This window comes from Suncus etruscus, chromosome 1, assembly GCF_024139225.1.
Source record: "Suncus etruscus isolate mSunEtr1 chromosome 1, mSunEtr1.pri.cur, whole genome shotgun sequence".
In the NCBI taxonomy this organism is placed as follows: domain Eukaryota; kingdom Metazoa; phylum Chordata; class Mammalia; order Eulipotyphla; family Soricidae; genus Suncus; species Suncus etruscus.
Genome location: NC_064848.1, coordinates 7,578,766 through 7,593,805, shown reverse-complemented (window position 1 = coordinate 7,593,805; position 15,040 = coordinate 7,578,766).

The window sequence follows — 15,040 nt, the reverse complement described above, 5'->3', positions numbered from 1 at the left end:
CACACGGGCATCTGGGCATAAGCGCCATCTGCCTTCCAAGAACTTTTTATTTATTATTATTATTATTATTATTATTATTATTATTATTATTATTATTTTGCAGCCGGCGGGCCTCCCAATTCTTGCACATCTGGAAGAAGTGCAATCATGCCCAGAGAAGTTGCAAACGTCTGGCCGTGGTCAGCATTCGGGGTTCCCACCCCCAAAGGTACAAGTGGGGCAGAGATCATTGGGCTGGGGAAATCGGGGGTGGGGGCCCTGCCAATCTGCTCTCCCTTCATCTGACCTATTTCTCTTCACCCTCCCGCGATGGGCTCCAAGAAGAAGCGGGGTCCCCCGGGCTCTCCCGCTGCAAGGTTGGGGTGAACGAACAAACTAACGAACACTCACTTGAGAGGGCAGCCGGTGGAAGAGCAGCAAAGAGACAACCTGCGTCCGACACTTCTTGGGCTGGGAACTTTCAAATGCTATCAGTGGAGAACGGGCCAATCAGCGCCGGCTCTTTAAACGCACCGACCAATCAGGGTCGGGGGCGTGGTTGTAGGCGTGGTTTTGAGGGTTCTACCAATCACCGCTCGCGTATGAATGGGCAGGATGACAGTGGCGACGGGAACCCGGCCCCTCCGGAACCACTCCAGGCTTGGTGGCGCGTGTTGTTGGGGGCGCTTTTTGGGGAGAGGGTTTTGGGTCACACCCGGCGCTCAGGGGTTCTTCCATGCTCTGCGCTCAGAGATTGCTCCTGGCAGGCATGGAGGACCATATGGGATGCCGGGATTCGAACCATCGTCTGTCCTAGATCTGCTGCCTGCAAAGGCCAATGCACTACTGCTGTGCTATCTCTCTGCCCCCAACCCCAAATTTTTAAATACATAAATAAATCTATACTGCTGGTTCTGCAGGGACCCACGCAGGCAGAGCCCCTCTGCCTTTCCCTTTAGTGTGGTGTGAAATGAGGTCACTTTTCCAGGGGTCCTCTCACAGTGTGGTCTCTTGTTTTGGGGCACTCTCGGGTGGTCCTGGCACTTTGCTTAGGGGTCACTCCTGGCAGAGCTTAGTGGACCACATGTGATGCCTGGGATCAAACCTAGATCAGCTGCGTGTAAGGCAAGCACCTCACCCACTGTTCTATCGCTCCAGTCCCCTCTTATTTATTTTTTTAGCTCACATCTGGCTGTGCTCAAGACACCATATATGGTGATGGGGATTGAATCCAAGTTGGTATGTTCAAGACAAGTGCCTTATCTGCTGTATTCTGTGTCTCTGTTTCTTTCTCTATCTCTCTGGTTCTATCACAGTCATTTTAATCTTTTTGTCTTTGCCATCCTGCAGAGATCCACCCAGGAGGAACTATGGTATTTGTTGGTTAGAGTACAGGAAGGTATGAACCCTCCTCTTCCTGGAATTTTTACTAGGGGAGCTTTTGGTGGTGCTCACAGATTATGTGGTAATGGAACCTGAGGCTCAGCAGGGTAGAGCTTTTGCTTCTGCTATTTGTGCTGTGCCCTCTGCCTGAAAAAAAGGGGGTGGGGGCTGGTTGGTGCTTAGGGAGTTAACTGTTCCATAGTGCTGAGAGTAGGACTACCATATGATCTAACCAGGGCTTCTGGCATGGGTCCAGATTTGAGCCTTTTACCATGAGAGTGAATGTTATTCTGTAAATCTGAGTACCCAGAGAATATCTCCCACACACATCTAATATAGTCTGTGCTCTCTCTTACACACACACACACACACACACACACACACACACACACACACACACACATACACACACACACCACAGTCTGTACTCTGTCTTACACACACACAAACTTAATCATCCACTCTTTTTATTTTTTTATATTTTTGGTTTTTGGGTCACACCCGACAGTGCTCAGGGGTTACTCCTGGCTCCACGCTCAGAAATCGCTCCTGGCAGGCACTGGGGATCATATGGGACGCTGGGATTCGAACTAATGACCTTCTGCATGAAAGACAAACACCCTACCTCCATGCTATCTCTCCCGCCCCATCCAATTTTTTTTTCTAATAATAATCTACTCTTTTTTGTTTGTTTGTTTGTTTTTGGGTCACACCCGGCAGCGCTCAAAGTCTACTCCTGGCCCTACACTCAGAAATCGCTCCTGGAAGGCTCGGGGGACCATATGGGATGCCGGGATTTGAACCACCGTCCTTCTGCATGCAAAGCAAACACCTTACCTCCATGCTATCTCTCTGGCCCCAATCACCTACTCTTTACCAAGCATTCCTTTCATTGAGTGGAGGTGGTCTCAGGGTGGAATCCAGCCATTCAAACATGGGAAGCATGTGTGTAACCACTGGGTTGCATCTCTGACCCCTAAATACCACTTTGCTGTTGTTGCAATGACTGACTGGTATGGTGGTGGAGAGGGGAAGAGAGAGATTATTGATCAAAAGAAGCTGAAGAACATAACAGGTGAGATACTTCAATCCTTGTCACCACAGATGGTGTGGCCCTGAAAAAAACAAAAAATAAATGCCCAAGAACTCAGCTGGAAGATAGTGGCTTCTAGAAATCTGAAAAGTAGGGGCTGGAAAGTTAGCATAATGGTTAAGGTACCTGCTTTGCACATGGCTGACCCAGGTTTCATCCCCAGGATTACATGTTCCCCCAAGCACCACTAGGAGTAATTCCTAAGTGCAGAGCCAGGAGTAACTTCTGAGTATTGGTGGATATGGCTCTCCTCACCCATCCAAAATTGGCTGAAGTAAATAAGGGAATGAAGTAAATTGCCTTTATAGTGTCTACAGAAGAAACTTGAACATTTTTATTTTATTCTATTTATTTTTTCCGTGTGTGTGTGTGTGTGTGTGTGTGTGTGTGTGTGTGTGTGTGTGTGTGTGAGAGAGAGAGAGAGAGAGAGAGAGAGAGAGAGAGGCCTACAAATCTAGGGCCTCTGAAATTCATTAAGATTAGCATTTGAAATTAAAAAGAAAAAGAAAAAAAAGATTAGCATTTGAGGGGCCAGAGAGATAGCATGGAGGTAAGGCGTTTGCCTCACATACAGAAGGTCGGTGGTTCGAATCCTGGTGTCCCATATGGTCCCCCAAGCCTGCCAGGAGCGATTTCTGAGTGTAGAGCCAGGAGTAACCTCTGAGCAATGCTGGGTGTGGCCCCCAAAACCAAAAAAAAAAAAAAAAATTAGCATTTGATTTTAGCTCAATGAGACACATTTCCAGTCTCCAAAAGCACAGTATAGTACATTTATGTTGTAATTTATCACAACAGCAGTAGCAATCAGAAATAAAAATAGGGGCCAGAGAGATAGCATGGAGGTTAAGGCGTTTGCCTTGCATGCTGAAGATCAGTGGTTCAAATCCCGGCATCCCATATGGTCCCCCGAGCCTGCCAGGAACAATTTCTGAGTGTAGAGACAGGAGTAACCCATGAGCACTGTTGAAAAAAACAAAACAAGGGCCCGAAGAGATAGCACAGCCAGGAGTAACCCCTGAGCACTGCTGGGTGTGACCCAAAAAACAAAAAACAAAAATACAAAACAAAAAAAACAAAACAAGAACAAGGGGCCGGAGAGATAGCACAGCGGCGTTTGCCTTGCAAGCTGCCGACCCAGGACCTAAGGTGGTTGGTTCGAATCCCGGCATCCCATATGGTCCCCCGTGCCTGCCAGGAGCTATTTCTTTTCTTTTCTTTTCTTTTCTTTTTTTTTTAATGGGCCACACCCGGCAGTGCTCAGGGCTTACTCCTGGCTGTTTGCTCAGAAATAGCTCCTGGCAGGCACGGGGGACCATATGGGACACTGGGATTTAAACCAACCACCTTTGGTCCTGGATCAGCTGCTTGCAAGGCAAACGCCGCTGTGCTATCTCTCCGGGCCCAAGGAGCTATTTCTGAGCAGATAACCAGGAGTAACCCCTGAGCACCGCCGGGTGTGGCCCAAAAACCAAAATAAATAAATAAATAAATAAATAAAAAGTAAATAAAAATAGGGGTATAGGGGTGAGGACAGAGAGCAAAGGGCTAAAGCTCAAGGCCTTGGGTTTTTGGGGGGTGTTGTTTTGTTTTATTGTTTTTTGTTTTTGGGCCACACCTGTTGATGCTCAGAGGTTATTTCTCATGCTACATTAAGGAATCACAACTGGTGGTGCTTAGAGGACCATGTGGGATGTCAGAAATTGAATGCAGATTGGCCACATGCAAGGCTACCTTGGAGTGAAACTGGGATTTAACTCCATAGCACTGCCTGGTGTGACCAATACTCCCCCCACCAAGAAAAATAATTATAATTATTATGGCTGAAAAGTGCAAGAGACAGTACTATGAAAAAGGTTTGTTTCCAAAGATGTTCTGTCTTCTCAGTACTGATGGCTCCTAATGGGACATCACCCATAGCTACTTCCTGCCCAGATAGTCTCAAGAGAAGGTACATGCACTTATGCATGGATTTCTCCCAGTGTTTTTCTATTATAGGCTTTCAGACTTAAAATAAATAAATAAATAAATAGGGGCCGGAGAGATAGCACGGAGGTAAGGTGTTTGCTTTGCATGCAGAAGGATGGTGGTTCAAATCCCGGCATCCCATATGGTCCCCTGAGCCTGCCAGGAGCGACTTCTGAGCATAGAGCCAGGAGTAAGCCCTGAGCGCCGCCAGGTGTGACCCAAAAACCAAAAAACAAACAAAAACCCCCAAATAAACAACATAGACAAACAACCCAACTTTTTTGATGAGGAACACATCCAGCAGTACTCAGAGCTTACTCCTGGTTCTAAACTCATAGTGTTTGGGGGACCATATGTGAAACTAGGGACGGAACCAGGAGAGTCTCATACAAGGCAAATGCCCCATCATATTACAGATACTCCTCGCTTAACGACCAAGTTCGTTAAGTGAGGAACTGCATGTACTGTGTACAGTAGTACAGTATATGCATAGTACTTGGCAATACAGTATTCTGAATAAGTAAAGTCATGAGAAAGATCAAACTGAAAACTTCCACTTGTTCTCATTTGCATAGGTTGTGCAATTTACACACAGTACTGCAATGGATTACAGAACATAAAGTTAGTAAAGTAGGTACAGTAAAGCACCAAAAACTACAGTGCTGTATTGTAGAGTGTACAAGATGGAAAAGGGATATTTAAAATAAAATAAAATAATGGTGAAGAGATGGTCGTAAGAGTGATGGGTTGCTAAACAGGTAAGCTGTTAAGTGAGGAATATCTGTATTTTAAAAAAAATTTTGGGGGAAGGCCAGAGAGATAGCATGGAGGTAAGGTATTTGCCTTTCATGCAGAAGAACGGTGGTTCGAATCCTGGCATCCCATATGGTTCCCTGTGCCTGGCAGGGGCGATTTCTGAATGTAAAGCCATGAGTAACACCTGAGCACTGCCAGGCGTGACCCAAAAAAAACAAAACAAAACAAAACAAAATGGCGGCGATCATGAGTTACTTCAGGCTCTATGCTCAGGGGATACTGCTCCTGGCAGGCTCAGGGGATACTGGGGATTTAACCTGGGTGCCTTTCAGGTCGGCCATTTGTACTATCACTCTGGCCACCCCATTATATTATTGCTATGGCCCATCTTTTTTTTGTTTGTTTGTTTGTTTTGGGGGGGGGCACACCTGGCGGTGCTCAGGGGTTCCTCCTGGCTGTCTGCTCAGAAATAGCTCCTGGCAGGCACGGGGGACCATATGGGACACCGGGATTCGAACCAACCACCTTTGGTCCTGGATTGGCTGCTTGCAAGGCAAACACCGCTGTGCTATCTCTCCAGGCCCTATGGCCCATCTTTTAAAATTTATAAAATATGGGGCTGGAGTGATAGCACAGCAGTAGGGCATTTGCTTTGCACATGGCCAACCTTGGATAGACGCTGGTTTGATTCCTGGCATACCATATGGTCTCCAGAGCCTGCCAGGAGCAATTTCTGAGTGCAGAGCTAGGAGTAACCCCTGAGTGCTGCTAGGTGTGACCCCCCAAAAAACAAGGGAAAAAATAAAAAAGGATTAGCACTAAATTCCAAACACAGGTTTTTCATGTGATGGTCACTCCAAGCACTCCCCGAGCACCACTGGGAGTCATACCTACACACTGAGCCAGGAACAGCCCCTGAGATTGCTGGGTGGCATTGTGTAGTCCCAAAACCAAAATAAGTAAATAAATATATTATAACACATATTATTTTATATAGTATATTACCTATGATATATAAACATTTTTTTTGGGGGGGCCACACCTGGCTGCACTCAGGAATTACTCCTGGCTCTGTACTCAGGAATTGTCCTGCCAGGCTGGGGGACCATATGGGATGCCAGGAATTGAACCCGGGTCTGTCTCAGGTAGGCTGTGTGCATGACAAATGCCCTACCACTGCACTATGGCTCTGGCCCCAATATATATATATATATATATATATAAATATTTAAATGATAAAATGCACATAACATAAATTAACATTCTATTTTTCTTTTTCTTTTTTTTTCTGTTTTGTTTTGGTCATACCCAGCATTGCTCAGGGCTTACTCCTGGCTCTGTGCACAGGGTTCACTTCTTTTTATTTTTGTTTTGTTTTGTTTTGTTTTTTGGGTCACACCCAGCAGCGCTTAGAGGTTACTCCTGGCTCCATGCTCAGAAATCGCTCCTGGCAGGCTCAGGGGACCATATGGGATGCCGGGATTTGAACCAATGACCTTCTGCATGAAAGGCAAACGCCTTACCTTCATGCTATCTCTCTGGCCCAGGGTTCACTTCTTTTTTTTTTTTTTTTTTTTGGTTTTTAGGCCACACCCGGCATTGCTCAGGGGTTACTCCTGGCTGTCTGCTCAGAAATAGCTCCTGGCAGGCACGGGGGACCATATGGGACACCGGGATTCGAACCAACCACCTTTGGTCCTGGATTGGCTGCTTGCAAGGCAAACGCTGCTGTGCTATCTCTCCGGGCCCCCCAGGGTTCACTTCTAATAGAGCTGGGGACCATATGTGATACCAGGGATTGAAACAGGTCAACCTCATGCAAGACAAATCCCACCCACTGTGCTATCTCTCTGCCTCACCTTTTTTAATTATAAAATACTCATAGCATAATATTAACATACTACTTTTGTTTGTTTTGGGATTATACCTAGTGGTGCTCAGGGCTTATTCTTATCTCTATACTTAGGGATTATTCCTTATGGTCTTTGGGGACCATATGGAGGTGCTAGGGATTAAACCCAAATCAACTGCATGCAAGACAAATGCCCTTGCAAATACCCACTGTATTATTGCTCTGACCTCTGACAACCCATGTACTCCTGTGATCACTCCTGGCAGTACTTTGGGGACCATGTTCATTACAGGGGATTGAACCTTGGTTGGCTACATGGAAGGCAAGTGATGTACTTGGTGTACTATCATTCTTTTTTGTTTTGTTTGCTTTTTTGGACCACACCCAATGACGTTCAGGGGTTACTCCTGGCTATGCACTCAGACATCGCTCCTGGTAGGCAGGAGGACCATATGGGCTGCCAGCGTTTGAACCACCATTAGTCCTGGATTGGCTGCTTGCAAGGCAAACGCCCTACTGCTTGTGCCATCGCTCCGGCCCATTGGTTAATTTTTTTTAGCCATACCTGGCATTACTCAGGGCTTATGCATTCAGGAATTCTTTTTCTCCATTCAGGAATTACTCCTGCTAGCCTCGAGGGACGTGTGGGATGCTGGGGACTGAACCTGGATTGGCCATGTGAAAGGCAACCGGCATCACTTTAGTCCTTTATCTTTTTGTTTGCTTGTTTGTTTGTTTTTGGGTTACACCCAGCATCGCTCAGGGGTTACTCCTGGCTCTACCTCAGAAAGCACTCCTGGCAGGCTCAGGGGACCATATGGGATGCCGAAATTTGAACCACTGACCTTCTGCATGCGAGGCAAATGCCCTTCCTCCATGCTATCTCTCCAGTCCCAGTCCCTTATCTTTCTAATGTGAAATTTACATACAGTGGAATGAATCACTCATAGACTGACAGAGTTTTGACAAATATGTGGACTTGTGCAACCCCAAACCAGGATGTGAATTCAGGCTCAGTGAGGAACCGCTCTTTGCAGGAAAGGAGAGTCAGTCCTAGCCTTGGCATAGACTTCTGGTTCTGTTGTTGCCTTCTCTTGCAGAAAAAGTTTCAGGAGGAGGTAAAATAGTGAGGTAGTATTATTGTACACAATTTACTTAGATGTGAGGAAAGAGAGAGAAAATATGTGTTCAAGAGAGATCACAGGTTTAAAGAGAAGCAGAAATATAGACAAAGCAAATGAGAAACATATCTAAGTAGATTGGGGATATTTTGGTTCTGGGGGTCACACCCTGTAGTTCTAGTAGGGGAATATCCTAGATTAGCATGGGGGCCATATGGAGGGGGTGTCATTCCCTGTGGGGTTTTGGGACCAGGCAGTGCAGTGCTCTTAGCTTGGCCTCCAGCCTATGAAGCATGCACTCCAGCCATCTTTATTCAAAAGTGACCTCTGGCAATGCCTATGGGACTAATTGCTACAAATGATTTGAACTTGTTTTAAAATTTATTAAATTGGGATTATATACAGCTTGGAACGATAGTACAGGGCTGAGGCTAGAGTGTACACAGTGGGTAGGGTGGGCGTTTGCCTTATATGCGACAGACCAAGGTTTGATATCCAGCATCCTATATGGTCCTGGGTGATTGCCAGGAGTAATTTCTGAGCATGGAGTTAGGAGTAACTTCTGGCTAAGCATCATCAGGTGTGACCCTAAAACCAAACAAAAAGTATATATGTATATATACATACGTGTGTGTATACATATACATACTTATGTATATGTATGTATATAATTACAGGGTTAAGGTGCATGCCTTGCCTTTGTCTTGTTAGATCCCCGACACCATATATGGTGCCAATCAGAAGTGAACCCCGGGGCTGGAGAGATAGCATTGCCTTTCATGCAGGAGGTCATCGGTTCGAATCCCGGCGCCCCATATGGTCCCCCGTGCCTGCCAGGAGCAATTTCTGAGCCTGGAGCCAGGAATAACCCCTGAGCACTGCCGGGTGTGACCCAAAAACCACACACAAAAAAAAAAAAAGAAGTGAACCCCGAAACAAAACAATAAAACCTTAGAGGCCAAAGAGATAGCATGGAGATAGGGTGTTTGCCTTGCGTGTAGAAGGACAAGTGGTTCGAAACCCGGCATCCCATATACCAGGAGCAATTTCTGAGCATAGAGCCAGGAGTAACGCCTGAGCACTGCTGGGTGTGATCCAAAAACCAAAAGAAAACAGAAGTGATTCCTGGGGCTGGAGTGATAGCACAGTGATAGGGCATTTGCCTTGCATGCAGCCAACCTAGGATGGACCTGGGTTCGATCCCTGGCATCCCATATAGTCCCCTGAGCCTGCCAGGAGCGATTTCTGAGCACAGAGCCAGGAATAATCCTGAGCGTCACTGGGTATGCCCCCCCACAAAAAAAAGTGATCCCTGAGCTTTGGTTGTATAGCTCACATGCAGACACACACACACACACACACACACACACACACACACACACACACACACACACACACACCAAAAAAGGATCAATATATATTCTGTTTCACTCAGTATATTGACTTTGAGATTCATCCATTTTGTTTGTATAGAAAAGCTAGAAAGGTTTCGTTTTTCCCCCCTTCCTCCACTTTTTTTTTTATTGCATGCAGTGTTTTATTGTATGCTATCTTACTTTTTTTTTTTTTTTTTTTTTTTTTTTTGGTATTTGGGTCACACCTGGCTGCGCTCAGGGGTTACTCCTGGCTCTGTGCTCAGAAATTGCTTCTGGCAGGCTCCGGAGACCATATGGGATGCCAGGATTCGAACCACCATCCTTCCACATGCAAGGCAAATGCCTTACCTCCATGCTATCTCTCCGGCCCCAAAGTGCTGAATCTTAAACTCTGTAAATTTACCTGGAACTGGTAGAATGTTTCCAAAAGTGACTGTTTGCCCACCCTTTTCAGGACTTACTCCTGGCTCTGGGTTCTGGAATCACTTCTGGTGGGGCTCAGGAAACCATATGGGGTGCCGGGGTTAGAACTAGGGTCGTCTTCATATCAGGCTAGCACTCTACCTGTTGAACTATCACTCTAGTTCCCATCCTGATTTTTGTAAAAGCTGCAAAAGAGGGACAGGATAGATATAGAACAATGGGTAGAGCACTTGTTCTGCTCATAGCCAACATGGGTTCAACCCAGCACCACCACACTAGGACCCTTGGAGCACAACCAGGAGTGATCCCTGAGAGCAGAGCCAAGAATAAGTCCTGACCACCCAGAGTATGGACCAAAAACAAAAATACCACTAAACGGGCCCGGAGAGATAGCACAGCGGTGTTTGCCTTGCAAGCAGCCGATCTAGGACCAAAGGTGGTTGGTTCGAATCCTGGTGTCCCACATGGTCCCCCGTGCCTGCCAGGAGCTATTTCTGAGCAGACAGCCAGGAGAAACCCCTGAGCACTGCCGGGTGTGACCCAAAAACCAAAAAAAAAAAAAAAAAAAAAAAAAAAAAAAAAACCACTAAACAAGTAGTGAATAATTAAAGGGCCAAAGCCATGGTAAAGAGGGTTGGGAGTGTGCCTTGCTCGTGGCTGACCTGTTCGATGTCTGGCCTCCTGAGTCTCACTAGGAGTTGTCCAGAGCGCAGAGCCAGGAGAAAGCCCACCTCTGGGTGTGGGCTCAAAGGCAAAAAAACAAACATACATTAAAAAAGTGAATAATTAGAAGCAATCTCAGAGTGGGTTAGCAGTCCTTCGTGCCATCTTCTTCTGTACCCAGCAGCTTTTTCCTCCAGTGGATTTTTATTGGGGGTTTGTTTGGGGGTTTGGAGTGGGTCTAGCTCCAGGGCTAGGTTTCCTCCCACTCAGTGCTACTCTGTTCTCTGTTGCCAGCTACCCGTCAGTTGTGAGTGCCTTTCTGGATGGCCTCATGCAACCTCAAATCTGGTAAACTCAAGTTCTGGGGAGGAATGAGTTTTCTTCATCATAAAGAACGTGATAGGAAAGCTCTCTAGTGATCTCAGCCCAACCACCTCTTTCGTTTTTAATAATAATTTAAAAAACCAGAACTTTTTGTTTTGGGGTCACACCCTGCTATGCTGAGGTGCTACTCTTGGTTCTGTTGTTAGTGGTTGTTCCCACCAGCACTCAGAAGGCTTATGCAGTACTGGGAACAAGTCAAGGCTCCAGCTGATTGATGGTACCCTCCTTTCCCAAATAAAGTGTAATATTAGCTGGTCTGATGACAGTGGTTTATCAGAACTTATTAACAAACAAAAAATCATAGCAAAATAGTATTATACACACACACACACACACACACACACACACACACACACACACACACACACACTTGGGGGACCAGTTAGTATCAAGATCAGACTGGTCTTCCTGCATGCAAAGCATTCATTTCAAGCCCCCACCAATTAATTTTTAAATTTTTATTTACCTTTTTTTGGGGGCACACCTGAGTGTCCTCAGGAATTACTCCTGACTCTGTGTTCAGAAATTGCTCAGGGGTTACTCCTGGCTCTATGCTCAGAAATCGCCCCTGGTAGGCACAGGGGACCATATGGGATGCTGGGATTCAAACCACCATTCTTCCACATAAAAGGCAAACGCCTTACCTCCATGCTATCTCTCTGGCCCCAGAAATTGCTTTTTTGATGCTGAGTATTCCAGGTAAAGATAAATTTAATCAGGGCTATATTGCCTGTAAAAATCCTTATGTTAGGATGAGAAATGTTTTACTATATACATAGCAGAAAGGAGTATATACATACAAACATACAAATATATGTATATATAAATTAAATGTCGTAGTAAAGGAAGCAGAATGTCAGTTTCATTAACAGAATGTCTCAGTCAATTATCCATACTAAGAGAGAAGACTCAGTGGGCCTATTGGTGAGAGATCTCTCAGGAATCTTCCAGCTATCCCACTTGAGGGAAAAAACTTCTCAATGGGCCTGCAAGTAATATTTCTTCAGAAATTTTTGATCAGGTACCCACACTAAGGGTATGAACATCCTAGCAGGCCTTCTGACTGACTTCCCCTAGAAATATTAAGATTTCTAGTATGTTAATGCTGTGACAAAAACCAACTTCACCTCACATACCTTCACACTCATTTCATTAAACCTTTGATTCAGGGGCCAGAGTGGTGGCATAAGCGATAGGGCATTTGCCTTGTACATGCTAACCTAGGATGGACTGCAGTTCAATCCCCGAATGTCCCATATGGTCCCTCAAGCCAGGAGCAATTTCTGAGCACATAGCCAGGAGTAACCCCTGAGCGTCACCGGGTATGCCCCCCCAAAAAAAACCCCAAAACTTTGATTCAGCTAATCACTCCCTCCATAAAACTGGTTTTTTTTTCTTTTCTTTTCTTTTCTTTTCTTTTTTTGTTTTGTTTTGTTTTATTTTTTGGTCACACCCAGCGACGCTCAGGAATTACTCCTGGCTCTGTACTCAGAGATCGCTCCTGGCAAGCACAGGGGACCATATGGGATGCTGGGATTTGAATCACCATCAGTCCTGAACTGGCTGCCTGCAAGACAAACACCCTACTGCTATAATATCTCTTCGGTCCAGAAACTGTCTTTTTTTTTTTTTTTTTTTTTTTTTTTTTGGTTTTTGGGCCACACTCGGCGATGCTCAGGGGTTACTCCTGGCTGTCTGCTCAGAAATAGCTCCTGGCAGGCACGGGGGACCATATGGGACACCGGGATTCGAACCAACCACCTTTGGTCCTGGATCGGCTGCTTGCAAGGCAAACGCCGCTGTGCTATCTCTCCGGGCCCCAGAAACTGTCTTTTTTAACTTAAATTCTGCAGAATGCTCCTAGTTTTTTTTTTCCTGTATTTTGACTTTTCCTTTGCTTCTGTTTTGCTAATTCTTCTTTCTGAACCAGACCCTCAATGTGGGAAGACTTTGTCTTATTTTCTCTTTTCCAATTCCATAGCTGAGAGAAATAGCCCAAAGAAAAAGGCTCTTGCCTTGCACACAGCCAATGTGGGTTTGCTCCTCAGGACCCTATTTGCTTCTCCAAGCAGGAATTATTCCTGGCTGCAGAGTCAGGAGGAAGCCCTGAGCATTGTGTGGTATGGTCTAAAACAAAAAATTATTTCTATCTCCAAAAAAATTTTTTGAGAGGCATTTAGCAGTTCTCAAGGCTTCCTCCTTACTTTATGCTCAGGGATCATTCCTGGGAGCTCTAAGGACCCTATGAGGTATTGGGATCAAACCAGCACTATGTTGTACTATGTCTCTGGCCCTCAGCCTCAGAATTTTGATCTGTAAACTTTTTTTTTTTTTTGTCATGCCCAACCATGTTCAGGGATTACTCTTTTTTTTTTTTTTTTTTTTTTTGGTTTTTGGGCCACACCCGGTAACGCTCAGGGGTTACTCCTGGCTATGCGCTCAGAAGTCGCTCCTGGCTTGGGGGACCATATGGGACGCCGGGGGATCGAACCGCGGTCCGTCTCCTAGGCTAGCGCAGGTAAGGCAGGCACCTTACCTCCAGCGCCACCGCCCGGCCCCAAGGGATTACTCTTAACTCTGCACTCAGAGATCACTCCTGGCAGCCTTGGTGGATCATATTGTGGATCAAACTCGGGTTCACTGTGCGCAAAGCAAGTGTCCTACCTGCTGTACTATCACTCTAGCCCTTGAACTGTACATTGAGGATGACAATGATGTCTTTTATGGATGGATTCTTACTTTTGTTCCCCCAGCCCAGCCTATTCCTATTTTTGTAACAGTGAGTAATTATCAGAGGTTTTCTAAATTCTTTTTGTTCCTTATGTATTTACTTATTACTTTATTATTGTTTTTATTCTTCTAAGTGATACCCATGAAGACTATTGCTACCTCCAAGCCAATTGTCAGCCAACCAGAATGCTAGAGTGAAGAAGCTGCTATGCTAGTCATATCATACCCCAACCACCTTGGTAGTCATGGCAGTCATAGGGGCCTCTAGGACTTCAGGGAAAGGACTTAAGCCCTAAATAATTCCACAATTCCTCCAGTTACACTTTATTTACTTTGTGTGTGTGTGTGTGTGTGTGTGTGTGTGTGAGAGAGAGAGAGAGAGAGAGAGAGAGAGAGAGAGAGAGAGAGAGAGAGAGAGAGAGACAGAGAGAGAGAGATATGCCTAGCATCGTACAGGGCCATACTCCTGGCTTTGCACTCAGGGACCACTCCTTGTGGGCTTGAGGGAATATAGGATGCCGGGGTCAAGTGCATTCAAGGCAAATGCCCTGACCGCTTACTATTCTTTTTTTTTTTTTTTTTTTGGTTTTTTTTTTTTTGGTTTTTGGGCCACACCCGGTAACGCTCAGGGGTTACTCCTGGCTATGTGCTCAGAAGTTGCTCCTGGCTTGGGGGACCATATGGGACACCGGGGGATCGAACCACGGTCCGTCCAAGGCTAGCGCAGGCAAGGCAGGCACCTTACCTTTAGCGCCACCGCCCGGCCCCCGCTTACTATTCTTCCAGCCCCCTTCCCTAATTTTATGTTGAATGAATGTCTGTGGTATGGAGACCCCCACCAAACTTGGAGCAGATGGGGAAACAGACCTGAGTGACTGCCTACGGCTCTCTCCCCAGAGTGACAGCTGGCTAGATAACAAAACTGAACTCACCCCTAACACCACTATCATGGCCATCCTCCAAGGTCTCTGGTCTGCTGAGGGATCTGAGTTCCCAGAGTCCAGCTCCTCACACCCCTTAGGGATGGAGACAGTAGCTGCTAGCTCTGCAGACTGATGGAATGAAACCACTTGGTACCTACCACATACGACAACTTTCTTTGATTTTTAGGATGGATTTTGTTTATTCCTCTAGGCAAAGGACAAGGCATGAGGAGAAAATGTGCCCTATCTATCTTCTCCCATGTTGTTCTGAGTCTTCCATGCAGGATAGGAGATGGCTTGGCAGCCTGGAACTCTGTTCAAGAATACAATTGCTGCTATGGCGGCCAGAGACCACGGAGGCCACCATCGATTCCATACGCACTTAATTCTTC